Source organism: Furipterus horrens, unplaced genomic scaffold (assembly GCF_987537825.1).
Source record: "Furipterus horrens unplaced genomic scaffold, mFurHor1.1.pri manual_scaffold_8, whole genome shotgun sequence".
Classification (NCBI taxonomy): domain Eukaryota; kingdom Metazoa; phylum Chordata; class Mammalia; order Chiroptera; family Furipteridae; genus Furipterus; species Furipterus horrens.
This window is the reverse complement of record NW_028327178.1, coordinates 109054571-109079603: the sequence shown is the minus strand read 5'-3', so window position 1 is coordinate 109079603 and position 25033 is coordinate 109054571.

Below are 25033 nucleotides of genomic sequence, written 5' to 3'. Positions count from 1 at the left end.
GGGCCGTCGCCCCCAGAGGGGGTTTTGAATTTGAGTCCTAATAGGAAACATAATACCTTGTTTGTCTCCCCAGTGCTTCCGTGGCTTTCTGTGTGTCTTATTAGCCCGTGTGAGGAAGCGTTCAGCTCAGGTGCAACACTGCAGATTAGGAAGCAGGGAGGAAAATGGGTAATTAGGCGGTGTGTTTTGGCTACATAAACCCCTGAGCTGGATGTTCCAGCCAAGAAATGGAAGGAGAGGGGGAAAAGAAGGAAGGAAGAAGGGGGGTGGGAGGGAGGAAGGGGGGGGAGGAGAAGAAGAAACCCACCCTATGGGTCTAGCAAGCAGCTGGTTTGGTGTCAGAGGGACAGACGTTGCCCTGTCTCTGTCCCACTGTCTCTTCTTTGGGGTTAGACTCAAAGTGGAGCCCTCACCTTGGTAGCTGTGCCCCGACGTCCCAGGCTCTGGATCAGGGGTTTGGGGGAACCCCCATGCCTGGGCTGCATCTAGCTGTCTGGGAACTTTCTCGTGCCAGAGGCATCACACGTCTAAGCAGCTTTGCCTTGGTATCTAAGAGTGACTTTGTCACAAGCCATCTTCCCTGGGACAGAGGGGGCCCCCCGGACACACCCCTGGAATTCTAAGGCCGGATCCGACCACAGCTTCACCCAGAGGCATGGAGTCACTGGTGCCCGGGGGGGCTGGGAAACTGCTCCAAAGAAGTCAGGAAGGAGAAATCGGCCCTGGGACGATCCCTGCCCCTAACTCAAAGAGAAGGGTGGCCGCCCTTCCCCAGGAAAGGATGCCATCCTCATAGGGTGCCTTTGTGACTTTCAGAATCCCCTAGAGACGTTCACTCCCAGGGGAGAAAGAGAACTGCCTGGGAAGATGCTGAGCTAAAGAAGCCCCCCGCCCCCGGGGTTGTCCCCACCCTTGGTCATTATTGCGGCCCCTCCTTGCTGGCACGCCGGACTCTGAGTCAGCTGTTTGCGGCCCTGCGGCCTGCTGGGAGTCCTGCTCAGTGACAGACAGACGCACAGCCCCCCACACCTGGAGAGGCCGGAAAGCTGGTCACCGAGTGCCTGCTCCGAGTTAGAGCGGCCTGGGCGAGACCGCGTCTACAGCAGGCACGAAGGCCCATTAGGGCCGTGTTCCGACAAGACAGCTGAGCTAAGGCGGCGTGTGGCTGAGTTTAATCGCTCGGTCCATTAGCGGGGCATCTGGACGTGTTTTTAATGGTCTTTTCCTGCTTGCAAAAGAATTACGTGGGTCAGCAGGACAGACATGCGGGGCGTGACTGCTGTCGTGAGAGCAGAAGGTCTTGTTTTTCTTTCCGGCTCTGTGGAGGCACAGGTGGCGAGTAAACAGGGGACACGTTTCAGGTGCCAGCGGGAGGTGCTGATCCACACGTCCGCCGCGAGGTGTTTCCGCGAACGTGCTTTCTGACCCGTCCATTCCCTCACCCGTTTCCCGGTCTCACGTTTCTGTGCTGAGGACACAGAACCCGCCCCTCTCCGGCTGCCTCATGTGCACAGTGAACTATGATTAACTGCGGTCCCCACGCTGATGCCCTTGGGCCAGGGGACCCTCGTTCGGGGCAAGCGCCCACTCCCTGGGGGCCGTCTCCCCCACTTCGCTCCTGCAGGCCAGCTCCCACGCAGCCTCAGGGCCTGTGGGCCTCGGGGAAACCTTCTGCCGGGCCCCCCAGGTGATCCGGGCCTGCCTGCGAGAGCTGTTCCCTGCCTCCCCTCATTTCTGCACGTATCACCTTCAGCTGCCAGAAAGCGCAGTGAATCATGGGTGCTTCATCCTAATTAAATCCAGGCAGACATATGTGCGCTGGGACGCGAGGTAGAAACGGGTCCAAAGATGGAAGAAACTTAACCCAAGGAAGGGAAGAGTCAAGGTTATTTTATCTTCTGAGACTTACAGACTCCAGCCCTGGGAGAGGCCCTGCTTGGCGTGGGAAGGCTGTAATTTCAATCTCCAGGCACTTTTTTTCTAACAGTTACATGTTATCAGCAGGCTTAGCGGCCAAGAGCTCTGAGCTCGGGAGTCACCAGCGGACCTCTTGGCCACGCAAGCTGCCTTGGAGCCTGTGCGGCCTCCGCGGCCCAGCTCCAGGGAGGTGCTGCGTGTCCACGAAGAGAGCTGGGTGGGCCCCCACATCGCCACCAAACGTCCCCACATAGAACACACGACCAGCCCCATACCCAGGCGGGCTCTCCCACTGCCTGCCCCCAAGCTTGACAGAGGACTCTGCTCCAAGGTCAGCCAGGCCAGGGGCTTCTACACGCGCTCAGTGAGCCGATGGCGTCAGTCCTGTTCATGCCTGAAACGGCAGCCGTCCCGCATGACGCGGGCCGAGAGGCGGTCTGCAGGCTGCCGTCCTGCTGCCCACGGCTTCCCTCCCACCCGGGCACGCACAGGAGCGCCGGTCAGGGGCCCTGCTCAAGGTCACACAGCAAGCTGGTGGCTGAGCCCGATGGACTGAGGGATGGGCGCCTTCAAGTACACCTTCTGGGCTGTGGCTCTGGGCACCCCGTTCTTGAAACCAAAATCCTCCTGCAGGAAGAGGCTGAGCATGTGCCGGGCGTCTGCTGTCCGGTGGCTCCCACTCTCACGGCGGCCGGCGCCCACCCTCGCCCCTCATGGCTGCTCAGGAGAAAGGCCCTCCTGGCGCTGGAGCGTGTCCTCCGGGTCCTCCCCTGACCCCTCACCGCCCCGTCCCTTCGACCCCTGCACAGGCTCATCTGTCACCCAGTGATCTGTGAACACACGCCTCAGGCCTCTGCTTCATGGAAACCGCTCAGGCAGCTCGTGGTAGAGAGTCCACGGTTATTTTTCCACGTGTGTCATCGCGGCCACATCCACCCTGTCTCGTCCACGGAAGGACTCAGGCCATCCGACAGCCACTTGGTGTGACAGGGGCACGGAACTCTAAATTTATTTAAATTGCCGTGGTCCCCTGTGGCTGGGGCGCCTCCGAGGGGCCGCTGTGGTCCTAGATTGCAGGCACGGTGGCTCTGGGGCCTCTGGAGCCAGACCGCCTGGGTTCGAATCCCCTTCCCTCCTCTGTGACTCGGTTTCCCCACCCTTGCAGGTGGCATGGTCCCCACCTTGTGAGGACTTAAGGAGAGAACCCCTGCGAAGTGCGCAGTGATGGCTGGGTTGGTCCCCAGGTCCCCTGGCTTCTGGGAGGGGCCGGGGCAGGACAGGAGTGCCTGCAGGGGACAAGCAGCTCCTGGGCTGTGGGGGTGACAGTTGTTCACATCAACACGGCGATCGCTAAGGAAACCAGTTTCTTAACCCACCCCACACCCTTTCTCCGTGACCCTCACCACAAGCTGAAAAGGAGGCACGTTCTTGTCCTTCAGTGAAGGCCAGCAAACCAAGACTTAATAAAGGAACTTTAGCAAGAAACGGAGAGCAGTCCCCTGAAGCCGGACCTCTGGCCACCTGGCCTCCCCCACCCCCGCAGTAGGTCCTGCTGGCCTGGACGCCCTGTGGGGGGGCGGACTGTCTCCCCACTAATCTGTGTCCCGGCCAGACTCTGAAAACACTCAGAACAGCATTCCTCAGAACTGGTCTTTGCCTGGTGACGGAGCCCACATCAGAGACCACAGTCCTCCTGATACGGAATGATCGAGATAAAAAGAAACATCTACAAAGCAACATTGCAACACGGAAGATTAAGGGAAGAAATCCTGCCCTCTCCCACCCTGTGGATTCAAATGCTCTGGATTCTTGAGTCTTAAGCCTCCACTGCCCCCACCCTGTCCACCCGGGAAGCATGGACCCCCTTCCCCAGGGGTGGGCCCCCGCCCGAAGCGGCCCCGGGTCGGCTGGGTTGGCCTTTTCCCAAACAGCATTGCTGTGTTCATCATATATTTGATTTCCACGTTAGAAGTTTCGAAGCAAACATGTTTCTGCGTATGGTCTCGGGGGTGACATTTTTGTGGGTTACGAAATCTGGATTTGATATACTAGATACACTGTGGCTCCAGAACCTTCTGCCGCTGCTGTTGTTGTTACAGCCTGAAAGTCTCATTCTAAAGGGGCGAAGCCTGCAGGGCGTGAGGCCCCGAACTCAGTTCCCAGTGCTGCTCTGTCAGCAAAAGCACAGTTGGACGTGGAAAACGTTTGGGACAGACTCTGTGTGTGCGTGTCTTTGAAATGATTTTTTTTTTCCTGTCATGTGCTTGTCAAAGTCAGAGGCTTGAACGGAGAGGAGTGAGGGTTTTCTTCTTTTTCTCTTTTCTTTTCTCCCCACAGTCCTGCCCTGGAATTAAGGTGCCCCACGCCAGGCCAGTTCACAGGGAGAAGGAGCTTGAAAAGTCGGTTTGCTATTTTTTAAAACTTCCCCGAGAAGTTTGCAGAGACGGTTCTGATGGGCCCGTAGAGCCCCAGCAGGGTCACATGAAAGGACACCCCAGAGGCAGCGTGCACAGCTGAGCCTCACGGCTCGTAGGCACTCACTTTCTCAGACGCTGGAGCTGAGAGCAAAGATGTCACGTGGGTCCCCAGAAGGCATGAGGAGCCTGCTGCTCGGCACAGAGACAGGGCCTGTCCTAGCTGTCCCCTGTAGGTGACAGTGGCTGGCTCTGCAGGCAGAGAGGCCGGCCAGCAGAGGGCGTGCTCCTAGGCGATGTGGAGCAGAGTGGGGGCACTGGGCTTTCAAAGGGAAGGGGCAGCAATTCAGGGGCGTTTCTCCGTCACCTCTTCTGGGGGTGGCGGGGGCAACAAGAACGTGTCCCCTCCCTCCTCTCTGCTCTGGCCTCCAGCGTGTCTTTAGTGAGGGGGCTCACTCATTCCCAGAGCTCTTGGACCTGTCAATCCGGTTTCAGGGTTCCCGAGGGAGGGAGCCTGGGGGGCTTTCACAGGACTGCTATTACAGTGGCAGGAATGACTGATCATCTGGGTTCACTTCCCCGAAAGCCTCTGGGAAGGAGAAGAACTCACTTGCCCGATCAGTGGCTGCACACCTTGTCCCCAGGGCTGAAGTGGCTTGCTCCAGAGAAGGTACAGCTGGCAAGGAGTGGATCAGGGACATGACTGAACGGCTTATGGTGGCCTCCCTCCAGGGCCCGCTCTGTTTCTGCAAGGGCCAGACAGGTGCTCCACCCAGAGACGGGAGAGGTCCCTCACCTCTGGATGTCGCAGACTTTTAGTTCTTTAGGAATGGCAGGGGACACTGTCCAGACCAGGGGCTTGTTGGGAAGCCCATGCCAAGGCCGGGCAATTAAGCAGGTTCCGTGTTCTTGGGGAGCCCTGCCATGCCAGCCCCCCACACCCCCCCAGCATCCCCCTCTGAGGTCTGCCTCCCGACCCGGGACAGCGGCTCTGCTGGTCGGCTAGCGTTGATCCGGGGAGTTTGCAGCCCGTCGTCCCTGTGCGCAGGGCTTGGAAAATTCAAGGCAATGGTATTTTCCAGCCCGGGAAGGAAAAGGGACCTGGCTGGGCAGCTGGGGTCAAGACAGAGGCCTGGGGCGCAGCGGCCATGGACCAGGGGGGCGGGGATGGAGTGCGCGTCCCTGGGGCGGGGTGGAAGATGGATGAACGTCAGAAGTATAGAATTCTCCCTTCTCAGAGGAAAGGCCCGGAGGTAGCCACGCCGGCCTGTTCAGGGCCGTTAAACCGACACTTCCTGCCCAGCGGGAAAGACAAATGAAATTATCTTGTGATTATCTCTGAAGGCAAAGGAAGAATGAGAACAGCCAGACAAGCAGAAGGCCCTTCAAATTGCGCTCCAGCTACGGGGCCGCCCAGGCTCCTGCGGCCGCTCTCTTCCCAGGAGTCCCTAACCTCCAGGCTGGCTGTGCGTTTCTGGGACGCCCCCGACAGTTACAGTCGCTGGAAAACCTGCCCTCCCAGGGACAGAACTCCCCCTCCCAGTGTCTTTAACAAAGCCTATTATTTAGCTAAACCTCTCGCTGACAGTTCTGGCTCCTAAGCGGAGCCCTCCACGCCCCGGGGCAAAGAAAATTAGCCCTAGACGGCCCCAGGTGGCGGCAGAATTCCACCTTCCCGCTCCTCCGGCACCAAACGTGGACAAGGGATTTCACTAGAGCTTCCCCACGCCCTCCTCTTGGGAAGCGGAGACCAATCTGTTTTTCCAGGCAAGCCGCTCGGGAAACTTCACATTTGCCATTATTAAAAGAAATGGAAATACACAGAGCTTGCATTTTCGTGGAACTGTCTGACGACCCAGCTAAATGAGATCGCCTGGGCCGCCCGTCCGAGGCCCCAGCAGTGGCCCAGCCAACAGAAGCCATCCGACCTGCACACAGGCCCTTCCTCCTCAGCCGGGAGGACCAGCCTGCGGGACTCCCGTCCCCTTCACTCATGGGTCGTTAGAAGTCAGGGTGTCTTCCTGTGCGTACAGCTGGGCTACGCTGTCCTTTCTCAGTTTAATCACCAGGCCCAGATCCCTGGTCTGTTTTACTGAGATGTGGTTGCCCCTAGCGAGTGAGCTGAGGGGGGAGAAATTCCAGTGTCCTGCTCAGCTGCCCTCGATGGAAGGCCTTCCCGGCGTGGAGACCGCAGGGTGCACGGCCCGACCCTCTCCGCAGCCTGGACTCGCCCCTGTTTTGTGGGCAACGATAAAGCGCTGGGAAGGCATTTGTTGTTTCTGGAGAACACGGAGGAACCAGCTGGAACTCAATCACCGGTATAAGGACCAGCAGCTACCACGAGTTCCACGGAAAACAGAGTCGTCCCAGCCGCAGGGACTTGGACGTTAGAGGCTCTGATTCTGCCCTGGCCCGGGGAGCTCAGCTGGTTGGCGCGTCCTCCCGTACACTGAAAGGCTGTGGTGCTATGGGAGGCAACCGATAGATGTTTCTTTCTCACATCACTATTTCTCTCTCTCTCCCTCTCCATTCCTCTTTCTTTAAAATTAGTGAACATATACATTTTTTATTTTTTTACAAAGGTCTCTGGTTCTGCCCCGTTTTTGAAAGGAGAGCTGTTCTGTCCCAGGCTGTCTGCCTGCGGCCCCAGGCGTCCGCGTGAGGGCTGCGCTGTAACCCCTCCAAGCTCCCTCCCGGCCCCCCATCCAAGGAAGGCCCTCTGTGCTTAGTAAATATCATCAGCATTATCATCCCTCCCTCCCGGGCGCTCGGGCGGCATTTTCACACTAATCAGGTCAGCGCGTGAAGACGTGATTACAGGAGGGAGCACAGGGGACACGTTTCATGAGGTGAGCCTGCCATGGTCCATTCCAGCCGGGAGGGACCACGTCTCCCGGCGCACTGTCCCCACGGTTTACCGGGACGAAGTTGTCTGTGCAGGAGGCGGGAGGCAGGCACGGTCGCCTTGATCTCTCCAATTAAGAAACGGGAAAGCCTGCGGCAGGGCCCCACCCACCCACCAGCGGCCCGTGGCGTTTCCCAGTTAGATGCTTCCTGCAAATGCCCCCGAAGGAACTGAGCTGTTGTAGCAAGAAAGGGCCGCTTCTCTCGGCTGGCGGCCAGCCTGCTCACCCCAAATCCATATTTCAATACAGTGTGCCTCAGGTGAGGGCTTCAGCTTCCACTAAAAAGTAAATTTGTTGTTTGGTTGTCCAAAACAAAGCCGAAAGACACTAACTAATGAGCCCTCAGTAGGAATGCCCTCCCTTCCACTGACACGCAGATACCACTTCGATTCTCAACACATCTGTACCCTCGGTGCCTGGGATTCCTGCCTCCTACTTTCCTACTGTGATTTTATAATGATTTGCAAGGTACGGCCAAGTTGAAAAATGGTGCCGGCTGCCGGCTGAAAGCCACAGCAGGACCGTTCCTCAGCCCTGGGACGCATGAGTCTCCTGGTGGGGCCTGTCCTGGTCACAGTTTAGCAAGACCAATAGCTTCCACCCACGAGATACCAGTAGCACCCCCTCCCCGTGGTTGTGACAACCAAGAGTGTCTCTAGACGTGGCCGAGGGTCCCCAGGCTGAGGGTGAAGGCGAAATCACCCCAGGGACAGCTATAATGCTGGGAAATTAGACCTTGGAATTAACTCGGGCCATTCACTCAGAGCTGACGGATGCCCACAAACAGCAACACACATTCATTGTGCTTCCGTCGGCATTTCTATTCTCAGGACCAATTACCTATTTAATTAAATCCTTCTGGCTCCATCAGACTTGTGGGCGACACCGAAGGATGGACGGAGTCCTGGCACCCCGGGGGTGATGTATGAGGCCGGGACAGGGACCGGAGCCCGGACTTCCCTCGCCCGCTGCTCACTGACGGCCGTGCGTGAAGATGGCTCAGGGGACGCTTCTGGTACCTGAGCTGATGCACCCAGGTCCGGCTCTGGTTCACTGGAGGAAGCACGGCGGGTGGAGGGAGGGGGAGCCCACCCTCAGCTACCATCACGGAGCCCGGCGAACCCCTTCACCATCATGTGCCACAGTCCTCGTCACCCACACTGAGGTGACACAGCTACTCTCTGCTCTTCCCCACACGGTGACAACCAGGCTCTCCGTCACTTATTTCTCCGGGAGCACCCTGGGCCACAGAACACTTAGAGCCAATGAAAGCGTTTTTACTCTCTTCATCTGAGGCCCGAGTTCTCGGACCCTGGGAGGTTGTTACCCTGCAGACAGCATTTCCTGTTTAGGTGGCGAGAACTCTCTGATGGCAGCATCCGACAGCGGCAAAGGTGCTGCACTGCGGTAGTTTATCCTCTGCCACTTCTGGCGTCCGGCAGCGGACTGACCCGGGGGACGTCGCCGAAGACAGATGTCCAGAGCTGGGTGTGCAGACATGGTGTAGATACAGGGAGTGTAGAACTTATGCTTTGCATTTATTTAAATAATGCCGTTCTTGGGAAAGCCAGTTCCCTGCAAGTCTGGTGGAACCAAGGGACGCAACTGAGTTAAGTCTGGATTAGCTGTAGGTGTGAGCAACCGTATTCCTCCGTGACTGTGTGTTGGCCCAATTGTGCTGAAACGGCACAGGGCAGAGGTTCTTGACCTTGGCAGTTCATTAGCACCCTCCGGAAGTCTTGTCAAAACCCACGGTTTCTAATCCCAGTAGGTCTGGGATGGGCGTTTTTAAGCAACTTCCCAGGTGATGCCGAGGCTGGTGCTCCGGGTACCATGCTCTGAGAACCGTGGCAACGGAGCCAAGAGAAAGCACCAGAACTTTCAGGCAGGCTGCGAGGGACGCTGTTGAATGGACAGCAGCTAACTCGAGACACCTATGAATGGACCGCTCTTCGCCTCCGGGGACAAGTCACTCTGCTCTGGTGAGGGAGGGCTCTTCATTTGAAGTCCCCAGTGCTTGGCCTTGGACCAGATCACGTCCCTGGGTCATACAGCGACAGGAGTAACATCTTCACCAGCTACTGAACCAAGCGTGTGATTCGACATGAATCTATTTCTGTGAACGTTCCCACGTGGGTTATTATGGTGAATAACAGATGTAAAAAAATGAATAATAAAAAAAGGGGCCCTTTCAAACCTCCCCGGCCCCTGCCCTCCACGTTAGCTCAGGAGACAGCCACCCCTTTGGGGGACAGCTTCCTGCGGGACACCCTGCCGCCACCTCAAGACCACATGGGGTGGGAGCCTGCTTCAGAGTTTATTTGCTGCTCTTCTCTGTTCTTTGCATTTTTATTGGTCACGAAGACACCATTTTCGGACAAATCAAGGGGAGAAGTCCTCACCACCACCTTAGGATCCCACGAATTGGATACAGAAGCTTTTTCCCTTTTCCAGCTGTCCGGGTGACCACGATTTTGGGGTCTGGGACTCCCCCTCCCCCCACATCATCTCCTAAAACAGTGGTTCTCAACCTTCCTCATGCTGCAACCCTTCATACAGCTCCTCATGCTGTGGGGACCCCTAACCATAAAATTGTTTTCATTGCTACTTCATAACTGTCATTTTGCCACTGTTATGAATCGTATGTAAATATCTGATATGCAGGATGTATTTTCATGGTTACAAATTGAACATAACTAAAGCATAGTGATGAACCACAAAAACAATATGTAATTATATACGTGTTTTCCAATGGGCTTAGGCGACCCCTGTGAAAGGGTCGTTTGACCCCCAAAGGGGTCGCGACCCACAAGTTGAGAACCGCTGTCTTAAAAGCTCCAATGACTTGTTTTTAAAAACTCCACACTCCCACATGACATAAATATGACCCTACAAGGAAGATTTTTAAAATCGGGCCGAGGCTCTTGGTGCTCAGGAGCACGGCCAGCTCTCTGGCCTGGAGTCGGGGCACGTCTCTCCGGCAGTCCTGCCAGGGCTCATGCCCTCGCCCTGTACCTGCGCAGCCATGGCCCCCTTTCCGGTAGCAAGGTGGCCACTGCCATCCAAACATTGTCATTTTTTAATTTTTTAATTTAATTTTTAAATTTTCCATCCCAATCACACTGGCGATTGCTTCCAAATCAGCATGGAAGCAACAGAAGCCTCCGGAAACCCAACCCTTTCTGCAGTAAAAGCCTGGAAAATTACATTTCAAACAATTAAGAAGATCACATTTTAAACTTAATTCTATTGATTTAGCCAAATGCTCCCAAACTATAAGATTCATTCTCTGAAACAAAGGAATACATCTTCCTAATCAATATAATTACATTCTTAAGTGAAAATTTTTCAAATGCCCTTTCCAAATGCTTGATTAAGTTATTAATCTCCTTGCCTTCCTTAGCACCGCACTTGAAGAGGCTACTTTATGTCAAGTTCCCATGAATGAAACAATTAAGATAATTAAAGATACTGTATCATTTCAAAACCATACGATGCCAGTCCCTAGCAGCATCTCGTCAAAGACCCCAGGATCTCGTTGCAGAAGCAGGCCATCAAAATGGAATTGGGTCTCATGTTCTTGGAAAGATTCAGATACTCTTTCAACTCTGGGTGATTTTGGCGTAGCCACGGTTATTGAAAAGAGTACTTTTATTTCCCCTCTAAACTGTTCTCTAGACTCCCAAAGGCCAAAATAATCTCCAAAAAATTAAATAGAAAGTCTTTCTGAGCTAGAATGCTGCTAATGAACATGCCTGATGCGCTGGGTGGTGGCTGAGCACCAGACACTCTTCCAGGACCCAGACGTGTCCCCTATCCTACGGGGGTTCATCCCTACATACAAACTCATCAACTCAGGCTTCTGAGTTCTGCTGTTTGTTAGTATGTTACACCTTCGTGTCAAAGGCCAGATAAATAATCATTAAGGAAAAAGAGACCAGAATCACTATTGTCCCTAAATCAACAAACAAGTGCTGGCGAGGATGCGGAGAAACGGGAACCCCAGTGCCCTGCTGGTGGGAATGCAGCGTGGGGCAGCCGCTGTGGAAAGCAGAATGGCGTTTCCTCAAAAAACTAAAGATGGCACTGCCCTGTGACCCAGCGATTCCATTGCGAGGATTATACCCATTGTGAGGAGAGACACCCCGGAAGCCCGGAAAGGCCGGTCCTGCCAGGCCGCCCGCCACCCACAGAGCTGACCTGCTCCCATGTCTACTCCGTGTGGGGCAGGTGGGTCCGTGGCAGCCAAGCCGATGCGGGTCCGTCAGCTGGATGAGTGAGTGAGGGGGCTCCGGGGCTCTGGCCATGCGTGTCTGCTTACTAAGTGGGGGAGGGGCTCCCCTCCCCACCCGGGTTGATCACGGGTCAGTGTTTAATGACCAACAAGAGGTTGGCCAGGACTGGGACGAAGACCACACACAATTTGAAGGTTCTTCAGAGCTTTTTTTAATGGTTTGACTCCCTTACAATCCCAAAGGATTCCCAAAAAGGCACCGGGGGTCACCTTGCGATTACAAAGACAGAGACGAGCTGAGGTTCCCAAATCCAGGGGGATAGCTGGGCTTTGTCTCTGGTGGACCCCAAACGCTGTCCTGCTCAGGAGAGGCGCAGGGTAGGGACAGAGCCTGCCGCCCTGTTCCTCTTGCTCTGGCGACTTCGGTTTTTATTAGAGGGAAGCCCCTTGTGGCTGAAGCAACATCACCTTTTAGGGACCGGACCAAACCCCCTTTCCTCCCACTGCTGCTCTGTTGCTACCTTTCCAGGGGCTTTGAGTACCGAGGGGCAGGGCCTGTGGGGGTCCACTCAAGGGTCAGACTGCAGGAAGGACCAATCAGAGAAGGAGCCCAGACTTGGCCCTGCATCCCCGTGGCCAGCGTCCAGGCACCAGTTCACATGCTGGGACCTCTGACCTGGTTCCCGTTCAACAGGGACCCTATCTGTGACCTTCCAGGACCCCAACAGCCTTGAAGACCAACCCCAAGGCCCGAAGCATGCAGCTCGGTCCCCGCTCTGCCCTGGGAGCGAATTGTGTGGGCAGAAAACTAACATGTCAACGCGAAAAAGAAAAAGAGCTTCTTCTGCCTTTTTTTCCATGTGACCCTTTAAGCCAAAGCAGCTAATGGGAATCACAGAACAATGTAACGATTTAATAATTAGATCCAGAACCCGAGCGGTCCTCATTGTTACCACGGCTGCTTTTCAGTAATAGGAGGGAAAACAGGAACCTGAAAGTCATTCCCAATAATTCAATTAAGGTCCACCTTCCCCCGAAGACCTGTGGCTTCGCTCTGGGGGGAGATTTATGAGAAGCCCTGATAATACGGAATTTGGTATTCCGAGCAACTCGGGGAGGCCGCGCACTCTTCACTAGGAACCGGGTGGTGCATTTCATGGGTTTTGCTGCTGTGGCAGTTGTCTGGAGAAAGAGGACTATGACAGGGTTCCCAAGTGCGTTAATTGTGTTAAAACCCAGCCGTGGCCCAGCAGGTGGGAACCCATCAGAGCTTCCCGTCCGCCGCGCCGTGTGGAAGACTGGGAGGTTTTCTCACATCTCAGAGGCATCGGGGTCACCGGGCCGGCCATTAATCCTTAGGCTCCGTGAAGCTAAGTTAGTTTAATTTAGCCGGAGCTTAAATTGGAAAGTGGGTGCCCAGCCCCCTGCAAAGTGCAGCCGAGCTGGCGAGAAGACGCATTTCCTCGCCGCCCACCAGCAGCGGAGACCTTTCTAAAGTGGAAACCAGCCCCCACGGAGGACGTCGGCACGCGTGGGTGTGACCCCGGCCCACTTACCTGCTCACTCCTCTCCCTGCCCCGCTCCAGGCCCGGGCCATCGGTCTGCCTCAGGGGGCTGCTCCCTGCCCGCGGGTCAGCCAGGTCTCAGCTCCAAAGCCACGTCCTGTCCTCATGGGGGGCCTTCGGCAGCAGCCTGCCCAAAGCACCCCCTCCCGCCCTCACGTCCCCTTTAGCTGTTGCCTGTACTCTTCGTATTTCTTCCATCGTGACCCCCACTGACACGTCACCTCCTCGGTCAAGGCCACGTCCCCAGTGTGAGGACAGGCCGGTGCAGGGCAGGCATGGAGGCCACTTGGAAGAGAGGACGCACTCTGTGCATGAAGGGGATTGTCTTCCAGGCCAGGGTCGGGAGCCTGGGGACAAGCAGGGCTGTGCAGTGACCACAGTGCAAGAGGGTCCCCTGGTGGGAGCTTTAGGAGGAGAAGGCAGGGCTGCAGCCTGGGGGTGCCCAGGAGGAGGGGGTTGACCACCCCCGTTTTCCATATGAGGAACCTGCGCCCGAGAGCAGGGGTTTTCACCCGGCGCGCAGCGGAATTTTGACAACAGGCAACACCTGGCCATTGAGCCGGGGCACCCGCCTCTGTCCCGTGGTTGCTCAGATAAAAACGTGACAGCAGCCGGCACAGCAGGGGCCGTCCGGTGTGCGTGAACCAAAACTACACCTGTTCTCTCTGTCGGATCGGCAAAAAACCTACTGTTTGTGTGCGCAGAGTTTCGCTGAAGGGGTTATGGGTGCCGGGAGGTGGAAAAGGTCGGAACCCGCCGCCTCAGAGAGGTTAAGGTTGTCGAGCAGGTGGGCGTGGGACAGCAGGTTGGGGGCTCTCAGACAGGATCCACTGGGGACCGACGCTTCGGACCGTGAGAAGAGTCAGTCCAACAGGGAGCAGCACCCCCTTTGCAGCCAGGCCAGACACCCAGGGGACCTTGGGGAAGGCTCTCCTGAAGGCCCGCCCAGGAGAGGCCACGGTCACAAGGGGGTCGGGGCCCTTCCTGCCCCGTCTCTGGGCCGCTTGCTTGGCCTTTCCAGTCCCTGCCGTAGCTGGCAGCCCACCTGCCACACCTGGAGCCGTCACGATCACACGCCATGTCTGAGGTCGTCTGGCTTTCGGGAAATTGAAGGACAAAATGCCGGGGCCCCAGGCCCTCCACCAGCACCCCGCCCCCGCCCCCCGCACTGACCCCACAGCTCAGCAGACTGAGGCCCCTGGAGATGCCTGATGTCCTCCAGGTCATGAAGTTCAGTGCTGCGCAGGCAGGACAAGAGGAGAGGTCTCCTTGGCCGGGCACGCCCTGCCACGTCACAAAGACTTCACTGTATACATTCCAGACGGAGTCGGAAGAAATTCAGGTTTTTCCACCCCGACAAAGTACTGTGGATTATTTGCAAGAAGTCTGGGAAATTCCAGATGTCTGTTTTCAAAAGACTCCCACTTGGCTGCCCACCACTGCATTCAGGTATAGAGGAGGGAGAGTTCTGCTGAAGTTTCCAGACCCTGTGCTCAGCTGCTTGTGGGGAAAGGCCCACCATCCCTGAGTGGCACACAGGCTCCCAGGACCTGGGCCCAGGCCTCCCCGTCACCTGCCCAGACCCAGCACCTGGCCTCGGCGGGCACCCGTCAGAGCTGCAGCATCTGTGTTTCATTACTTTAATTCCAGCTCTTCTCAATTCCATCAGTCCCCCCCTCTCTCCCCCCTATAATGGGCCTTGGCCTCCACATATAAACTCTGAGATCAGATTGAAATTCCAATTCACGGACGTAAATTATCCGTGTGATCTGAGTAAGTGGGACAAGGGCCCTGGCTGGCGGTTCTGCCGGATGCCGAGGCGGGTTGTTCCCACGTGGGGAGGCAGCGACTGCTGGCATAATTGGGCACTTCCTCCTGGGTGAGTCTATACATCGCTTCTGGGATGCAGGAAAATAAAACAGGGCCCCGAGGGAACCTCTGGGGCCTGCGTTCCGTGCATTTCGCATTTGTGCCTAGAAACTATTTATAAAGATATAGAAGGGATTTCACAAAACATACAAGCCTAAGAAAACCGGAAACTGACATCTTCTTTTCCTAACAGACTGACGGTGAGGAGGATACATTGGGGGTTGAGGAAGGTGGTCACAGCAGATCATTTTAAACACGTAATGATCACATCACTCTAAGGGCTCTCTAATGTGGGTGCACTTATTCCGTTCCTAAAACTGTTTCTGCTCTTTTACCAGGTGATTTTTATTTAAAGCACGTGAAACACAGAAAAGTTCAACGAGCCAGAGAACAGACAGCGTGCACCCTCCATGGAGACTTGACAGCTGTTGACATTTCTTCATTTGCTCCAAATGTTCATTGTTATTGTTTTTTGTTTTTTCCTGAAGAGATGGGAGTTAGGATCCAGAGAAGTCTGCACTCCTTAGTTCCTCTCTTTAGACTCCCACTCAGAGATGGGCTCTTCTGTGAACTTAAGTTTCTTTCCAGCCACCTCCCTCCACGCGCAGTGTTGCTTGGAACCCACATGTACGTCTGTGGGTATCTCAGAATCACGAAGAGCAGGGGAGAGCAGCCCATTCCTGTAAGCGGCCTGCACAGAAGCACGTCAGCTTGGGGAGCCAGATGGTCCTCCGCTCCAGTGGGAAGGCAGCCACGGGCGATGTGTAAACAGTCGGGCAGGGGTGCGAGCCAATAAAGCTTTATTGACAACAACAGGCTGGCTGTGCTTTGCCAAGCCGAGTGATGCAGTGCTGTGTTGTGTGTGCTCCGACAGCGAGCTGCGGTGCATTGATTTTACCTGCCAATGAGTATTTCGTCCTAGGCAATGCTTGATTTTATTCGTCCGGGCATCAGTGGACAGGAATTTAGGGTTCCAAGAATTTTTATTTTTTTAAGACCCTTCCCGTAATCAAAGAGGCTGCCTTTGACGTCCCCTGAACTGCTCCAGGTCTTAGAGCGGCAGCTTGGGCTCCGGTGAGCGTGGTTGGGCAGCACCCGCCGCCTTCGGCAAGAACTCAACTCCCCCCTTTGCACCTCGCAGGTAGTTCCCTCGGTCTCTTATTTTCCTTTGCCTTGAAGATGTGGGAGAGTACCTGCCCCAAATAGGGGGTCCTGGCAGAGAACAGGGGCCACCCACCTAGAGAGGGCAGGCCAGAGACGTGGCCAGAGCCAGATCCTGAGTGAGGGATGCAGACTGGGGCGGGTGTGCCATGAGGGAGCACATGGCCCGCCCAGCCCCGCCAGTGCCAACGCCACGGGGGGCCCTTCGAGGGACGCTCTGTGTCTGCGTGACCACAGGGATCCCCCTGACTCTCAAATGCAGCTAAGTCAGTGGGAGGGGGGACAGGGAGGACCAGCTGACGTGCTATGGGACAGCTCTGGTCCCCGTTTCGGACCTCCGGAGGAGAGCCACCATGCAGAATTGCTGCCTGAAAGGCAGAGCGAGCCCTTCTAGGAACTCAGAAGCCCTGGCTGGGGCCCTGCCTCCACCCCCACCCCCACCCCCAGCCAGTGTCTCCACCTCATGGGCCCAGCCTGGGGGTGACAGTGTACCAAGTGAGGCCCAGGCACCATGCGGCGCCGCCCTGTTTACAAAGATGGGGCGCTTGGGGAAAGCAGGAAGGAAGGCGTTATCTTTACCCCACAAAACCTCGGAGACGTAATCTAAGAGGCAGCTCCGTCCCCCCGCAGGGCCCCATCTGCCGGGCCCCAGGTCCCAGGGCGTGTGCTCCCAGCGCCCGCCAGGCCCCGAGCTGCGGATGGGGCCGGATTCCTGCGCTGATGCCTCAGGGCGGCCCCCCAGCTGCTGAGCGCAGGGTCTGCGCTGGATCCAGGACGCCCCCGCGAGCCCCCCTGCAAGCTGCTTATTACAGCCTGTCCTGCCCTCTCCCCAACCTCCCGCAGAAGATGTTTTCTCTTCTCTTCACCCCCCTCCTCGGTGGGGAGACAGGATCCCTGCGATCATTTCCCACCGTTTCTTCTTCATTTTTCATGTCGCTAGGTCCCCGCTCTCTGGGCGGCCCGGGCACACCCCCAGCCCCTGTGAGCATAGCTGTGCATACATATTTCCCCTCAGATCTTAAAACACAATGAAACAAACAATTCTCTCAGAGAATGCCAGGTTTCTGACAGGCGGGAGGGGCTGTTTTCCCCCGGGGACTTTCTGGAACCTTCTTGAAGAAGCCGGGGCTGTCCGGGGTGGTCCTGTCTCACACCCATTGGCATGTTCTTCTCCTCAAAGCCAACAGGAACAGCTTCTTCTAGGGGTCGAGTGTGGACACGAGCCCCAAGCCGCAGGGTCAGCCTCACTTCAGAAAGGCCCAGGTGGGGTCCCCGCAAGGATAATTACACCCGAATGTTAGAAAGATAGACAGCTGGAACATGTCACAGCCTCAACGGACACGCTAGACGCTTCTCTTCCCACCCTGGCAATACCCCCCTTCCAGACCCCGGCCCTGCCTCCCCACTCGCCTGCCTGCAGCAGCCCCTCTGGGGTCCACGTACACCAATCAGACCAAGTCGAAAGGCAAATGCATAGCAGAATCCCACTTGGTTTCCATCCCAGCGTCAAAGCCAACCCAGGAGCCCTAACGCGGGCCGAGGTGGGCCCGGCCTCGGCCTGGGGAGGGAAGGCAGGGCGGGAAGGCAGGTGCCCTTCGAGCTGGCCTCTATGTTTCCGGGTTCTCCTGTTTCACCCCCAGGCCGGGGAAACTCAGGGGGTGCGGGGCGGCAGGGTGATCCTGGGACCCACTCCGTTCTGTGACGCCAGCTGGCTGGCCCTGGGCAGGTTGGTAGCGGCACCTCTCGAAGCTGCAACATCCCCATCTGTGAAAGCCGCCTCCCAGGGCGGTGGTAGCAGCCGCTGGCCCGCGACCGGACCGACTGCACGGTCCTGCCCCCGTGGACGGAGCTGCCATCGCCACGGTCAGGGTCCCGGACAGCAGACTAGGGACTCGGTCCCACGGATGTATTGCCGACGCCATGTCAGGAAGCACACGTGGGGGGTGGGGGCAGAGGGGGGAAAGCGTACCCAGAGCTTCTTTCTAAAACCCCAGGGTCCTCTGGGTGCTCCCCTCCCATCGGCTTTCCATGGCTCCTGGGGCCCTGCAGAGCCATGCCCGTCTGCCTGGGGTGGGGCACGTAGATGTGGCTGGAAGGGGTGAGATATGGCATCCCGGGCGGCCTTCGAGGCCGCCCTCACCCACCTGGAACTGCAGCCACGGGCCTCACTCAGGACCCCAGCCCTGCCCCAGGGCCCTCCTCTCTCTCTTCGGCTCTGGGCGAAACCAGTACAGAGACCCACACGCATGCCGCCCAGCTCCTTGATGTGAGACAGGTCACGCTCTGTGCACAGCCCCAGGTCCCCAAACCCAGGGGAAGCTCCCCTGGGTGGAGACCGGCCTTGCACATGGGTCTGCTCCCTCCCTGGACATGGCCACGGGCTTCCGCTCCAGAACCCACTCTGACTGTTCCCTCATGGGCGTCTCGATTGGGGTTTCTGTAAAGGGGACCCTTCCTACTGTCTCTTTTCTCACGTCCTCCCTTCCCTCCCTGTGTCTGCCCATGAGGTGTCCCCTTCTTACAGCAGTTCCCCAATTCCCCCGTGGGTCTGGTAGCACCTCGAAGGGCCCCGTATACTGTAGGGCCATACGGTGGGATAAGGACCTTCCGAAATGTGAGACCCCCAGAGCAAGAGCCCCAAGGAACAGCCTCCGAAACAAGGAGAAGAACCGGCTCTGCAGATGACTTCATGGTTGACCTTGGACTTGGCTCTGCCATTTCTCAACCCCTGAAACCATCTGTAGAGCATTTGATGGAAGAAAAACAGACAGTCTTTGAAACCTTCAGACGAGAGGCGCCATCTAAATCCTATGTGACTTTTATTCTTAAATGTTTAATTGTACCTCCTTCTGGGATAATACGGTCAATTTCTGAAACACAACCATAGCAATAAATTTCCTGTAAGAACTTACTGCCAGATTAATAGTTTTGTAGCGCTGCTATTATTGTTTTAATAAGAAAAAAAACATCTGAAGAGGCTCCGCACACAATGTATGTGTAGTCCAGGGTGAGCTCATGGAGGCAGGCAGCCAACCGGCCCCGGCAGCCAGCACAACAGCGAGGGGCCGGGGTGGTCGGGCCCCGTGGGCCTCACAGGGGAGGCGGCCTGCGTGCTCACGGTCCGCCGCCCAGCCCCAGCAGGACTTCCAAACGCAGAGCTCCTGACCTCAGAGTCTGTGGACACAAGAAAATGGAGAAGTTTCTTCTGAGCATGAGCCCCGGTCTATGGCTCTAGGGAATCGCACTTGCCTTTGGACTCCCCACTGGACAGACGTTTGCGTGTGACCCATCCCTGCTGCTGCTCCCCGAGACCCGGGACAGGCTTTCTGGAGGCAGGGCCCGGCCGGCGGTGGGGTCCAAGCCTCCGGGTGGCAAACCCTTTGCTCGTTTGGTGGCTGACAGGGGCCCCTGACTCTCTCTGCCACTTGCTCACCTTGGACATAACAGCCATCATGCTTACACGGTACCTTAAACAGTCAAAGGCCCAGCCAGCCACGAAAAGACGCGGAAGGGACCTTCCACGCACGTCGCTAAATGGCAGAAGCCCGTCTGACCAGGCTGTCGAGTATGGTTCCAAGGACATGACGTTCTCAGAAAGACAAACCTGTGGAGACAGTAAAAGATCAGGGGTCGCCCGGGGTTGGGGGCGGGGGGCTGGCCCCCCTGAACCCACACTCTAGCACTAAACCTGCTATGTCACACAGTACTTCGACGGCCAGCTGTCTCCCGCAGACAGAGCGGGCCAGTTATGCCTAGGTCACTCCTGTACTCCAGCCTTGACCTTCGCCTGCAGCCTCTGAGTGCGGGTGCTCGGCCGTAGCTGCGACCCCAGTGCTGCTGGGTAACGGGGGGGGGGGGGGGTGTACATGGCTGCAACTTGCTTCCTTGAGTCTGTCTCGTTCCAGACCCACACAGGAAGACTATTTGCATATTAGGGCAGGGGCCTTAAAAATCTGTGCGAAGCCTCTCAACATTCTCACCATTCTCTGCTCGGTGAACATATTTAATCACTGGCACTCCCATCCCCTTCCCCAGATCCCCCCCTTCTGTGATTAATGTGAATCTCTGGCTGAAAAATAATCACTTCTCGCTCTGATTTCGTTCTGGTCCTTTCTGAGCGGGGTTCGCACGTTCAGCCTGAGGATTCCCCTGAGGCTTTCTAGGCGTCCGGTGTTGGGGCATCTGTCTCCCTAACTGTATCAGCATTGCATAAGCAGCCTTTCATAAAGAGAGACTTTCTCTGCAAACCATTCACCCTAAGAAACGGCAACTTTCTCCCGTGGCAGTAGAAGTCGGAGTGGTGCTGGGGGAGGGGTTGGGGAGCACAGGCACCCCGGGATCTGGAGGCGGTTTTATTTCCATCTGAGCACATGTGTGAGCATAACAGTGGCCCCCAAAGAGGTCCACGTCCCAGTCCCTGGAACCTGTGAATATGCCACCTTCATGACACAGGGGGCTTTGCAGATGTGATCACGTGAAGGACCTGGAGGTGGGGAGCTTGTTCTGGGCCATCTAGGTGGGCCCCGTGCCATCACGAGGGTCCTGATAAGGGGGCGGCAGGAGGGTCAGGGTCAGAGAGGGAAGGGAAGGTGCTGGGCTGCTGACTGACCGTGGAGGAAGGGGCCAGGAGCCAAGCCATGCAGGCGGCCCCCCTGCGGGTGGAAAAGGCAGCAAATAGACGCTCTCCTAAAACCTCCAGCGGGAACCAGCCCTGCAGCGCCTGCAGTTCCGGACGCCTGACCGCCAGAACCGTGAAGTCATGGATTTGTGTTGTTGTGAGCCACTGTCTGTGGTCCTTTGTTAGAGCGGCCGTGGGACATGAGCACTGTGAGCCGCTGTGTGGAGACCCACCAACCAATGTGCTTGGAGCTGCACCTTTGCTCTATTGGACGTCAGGGCAGACCTCGGCCTCTGCACTTTGACGTCTGCGGCCAGACGCCTCTCTGCTGTGCCTTGTGGGGTGCGTAGCAGCCCCCGGGCCACTGTCCACGGGATGCCGGGAGCTTTTCCCCAGCCCCGGATGGACGGCCAGAATGTCCCCAGGTGCTGCCAGGTGTTCCCTAGACGGCACAAGCAGCGGCACTAGCGTGCAGGCAGACGCGTGCGCTGTTCCATGCGCCCCGTGTAAGATACAATGACGCGAAGCAGACCTGCACCCCGCCCTCAGCAGGCCCGCCCCCTCCGCTGAAGGCGCAGACTAGCCCCTGCCTTTCCGGGGGCTTGAGGGGGTCAGCTGGTGCGGTCTGAGAGGAGCCCCCTAGGAACCCCCGGTTCTCCCAGGGGAGAGAGGGCGGCCAGTGGCATTCTCTGGGGACATGCAGCCTCTCAAGGGACCGGAGTGTGGGGCTGAGGCCCCGCAGGGCTGGGAGCTGGCGGACAACACGCGGTGGCCGGCCCCCAGGCCCCGGGTCCCTTCCATCCCTCCTGACGCGGTGGCTGAGACGGAGCCCTGCCCAGGGCTGTGGGGACCCCGGCCGAGCCTGCTGGACAGGCGCTGAGGTGGCCGGGTCTGCGCCACACCAGGCACCAGGGCTTCGGACGGTCCCAGTTGTCACTTGGGAGCGAGAGTGCTGGGGACTGATGCGCTGGAAGGAAACAGGGTGAGAAGGGACAGCTTTGGTAAACAGAAGTCCCTGCCCAGCAATTTGCCTTTTACTGCCAATTTGAACTAATGTTCAGGAGACCTCCCCTCCCCAATTACCGAACTGCTGCTGAGTGACGACTGAAGAGCTCCAAGAGGCCCGGCCAGGGGTGGGGAGCCCGCAAGGGCGGCTGGCTTGGCTCAGACACCCGAAGGCCCCAGGCGCATTCCCACCTGACCGGGGTCAGTGGGGTCGCCTGGGAATTCCAGGGGAGGGGCAGATGCCCAGAGGCTGGGAAGCAGGGGACAGAGAACAGCCGTGCTTGGGGGAACAGCCCTGGTAAGCAGGCCCCATAGGGTCCGGTGCTTCGGCGCTGCCTGAGCTGGGGGGCTGCAGCTGGCACCAGAGCTCTGTGTCAGACCACCCGCCATCGGGCCGGGACACAGTGACTCCAGTCTTGGTTCTGAGGGACTGCTTTCCAGGGTTTCAGGTGTGAGCAAAGTGCTGACGAGAGGGGATTGCGGGCCCTGGTCCTTCCCGAGTAGCGGGGGCGGGGTCCTAGTCCCCCACCCCGTTGGTGAGGTATGGCCTCGCACACCTCTGACCATCCTGCAGGAACACAGAACGGCCCTCGTCTCCCTCCCCAGGTGCGCTGACCCCCAGCTCTAAAGCAGAAATAAAATTTCCACTCCTCTCTCAGGGGTTTGGGGAACAGGGAGCTCCGGGGAGAGGGGAGCGGGTCACGCTCCCGTCACCAGCAGCTGGCGGTGCCGTGTTTACAGAGAGGCCGCCCCGCTGTCCCCCTCCCGGGCCCCCAGCGGCCAGCTGTTGGGACGGCTGTTTACAAGGGGCGGCCCCTGTCCGGCTTAGCAGAACCAAGGAAAGCCTTAACGGGCCCCCGCGCTGATGAACCAGCGTGCCTTTGCTGACCCAGCGGAAAATGTTGCAATCCATACCTCGCCTGGTGGATCAGCTGCGCCGTGGGGACCCACAAGCCTGGACGGAAAGGCTCCCCAAGTCCCTCCCGTGCCCCCCAACCACCACCAGCCCCCAGCTTCCCAGGCCACCGCTGACGTCCTGCGGCCCCGTCTCCAGCTGCCACCAATTTGGCCTCTTCCAAGGGCCTGTAGAAAATGGCTTCCCGTTTCCAATTTGGGAAAATATTGTTCCTGAGCAACTGTTATTGCAAAGGGAGGTAGCATTGCATTTGGAACAACGACAACCCTGCCTTGCATGGTGGTGGCCTTGGGGACTCAGTGTTTCCTGGGTCCACCACCCAGGCCCCGAGGAAATCAATGAGCACTCAGGGAAGAGCAATGCCTCTCTGGGTGTCACTGAGCAAAGGAACAGCAATGGCCCCAACCCAAAGCCCCATCCGCTGCTCCAAAACCTACTGCCTGCCTAGGGGGACGCGACGGTGCCCTGGGGACAGCGTCAGGGCACCGGCACCGTCACCCATGATGGGCATGCCATCACTGCATATGGCCGATACCATCCACGGACACGGCCCTGCGGGCCATTCCGGGAGAGGGTGGTGGCATTTGTCCCCCACTGGGCAGGGCACTGCCGCCACCGAACCTGGAGGCCCCAGATGGAGCCCCCATTTGTGATATGCGCCTTCTCTTGAAAAGTCAAAAACCGGGCAGCCTTGACCATGTGCCCAAGTGGCGGAAGGCGGGGGGGGGGGGGGGGCGCTGACATCAGCTGGTGAGGCGCTGGGACCCCACCGGGGGCCCTCGGTCCAGGCAACGCTGGATGGGCATCCGATTTTTCCACAAACAAGGAGAAATCAGCCGTGACAAGGTACACACTTTGAGACGTCAATTTCCCATCATACTTTCAAAGCGAGTAAATGAGCCGGGGTTAATGAAGTGCCAGCTGGGAGGGTGGCGGGTCCCTAAAGAGCGGGCCCTGGGCGTTTATCGCGGCAGGCCTGCGGCGGTCCCCGGAGCCCAAGCATCGGCTGTGCGCAAATAAACATTAATCAGCTTCTTCAGGGCTAGTTTATTTGCTGAACCAACACGAATTCTGTTGGCAATTTTTTCTAGATCACACTTGACCGAGGCTCTCACGGCCTCTCAAACAACGGCCTGTTAAGTCTATATTCTTTATCTCCATCTCTCATTTTTTTCTGCAATAACCTCATTAAAAGAATTCTGAAACAGATGCCAAGTTGTTGGGTTTTGAATCTCTCTCTCATATTTATAGTGACTAAATTTCTATGGTGGGAAACTAATTTTATGACCAAAAAAAGGAGAGGCTTAATATTTCGTAAGGATGCGATTTGGGGTCTATCACCCAAAAGCCCCTTTTTCCTTCCTGGATGCAGTCTGTAATCCATCACCAGTCAGACTTTCTCTTTTCTAACTTGTTACATAGACGACGCGCCCATTTTTCGCAAATGGAGAAGGTGGTGAATCCATTTATCGTTGGCTCCCAGGCCTGCGGGTGCTCTCCGGGGTACATCTGATCTTAAAGGGCCTACCCGGGGCTTCCCAAGTGTCCCGCGCTCACGGGGGCCTGGGCTCGTTTGCCTGGCCATCAGCATGGGCCCTCTGAACGGGCTGCACCTGATGAAAGGCCGCAGATAACTCACTCAGAAAACATGTGCTCAGTCGTGGGTGGGCATGAACTTCCCGGATCACCGTATTTAAAGATGCACCATTTAAAAAAAATCCTCACCTGAGCATTCGTTTACTGGTCTTAGAGAGGAAGGGAATGAGAGAGAGAGTAAGCAAGAGAAACACTCTGTACACGCCCCAACCCGGGATCGACCCTGCAACCCAGGATGTGCCCTGACCGGGAACCGAACCGTCTCTTGGCCGGGGCAAAGATATATGATTTTTAAAGCATGTCATGGAGCATTAAAAATACTACAATTCCAGTAACAAATGTGTGTCCAGAGGTATAGACGGGGGGCTGCTGTGTGGGCTCCTGGGGGCAGGTGAATATATCCCCAACTTTCCCCTTTTGAATGGGGGTTCCTCTGTCCTGTCTCTTCTTCCTTCCCCCACCCTCCCAGAAAAAAAGTGGGGGTAATAAAGATCACTAAGATATTGAGACCGAGAAGCCGTCATCCCCAGAAGGGTGAGCACCCAGCTGGCCCCCGGGGGCCGGGAGGCAGAATGGGGGAACGCGGACTGATTCCAGTTCCTGCTTTTCCAGCCGGCAGCCCTAATGCATCCACTCATTGTTTCTTGTTGACAATGAAAAATCGTGACCTTTCTGGTTCTGTTCTCATTGAGGGCAGAAGGATGGATCTGCCGAGACAGAAAATAAGACTTACCAAGAATAGGCTCTGCCCCTTGAGAAAGGATCTTTTCCCACAAACAAAGCCCTGAAGGCCTCTCCTGCCCCCGTTCATCACTCATTCATTCCTGTAGCG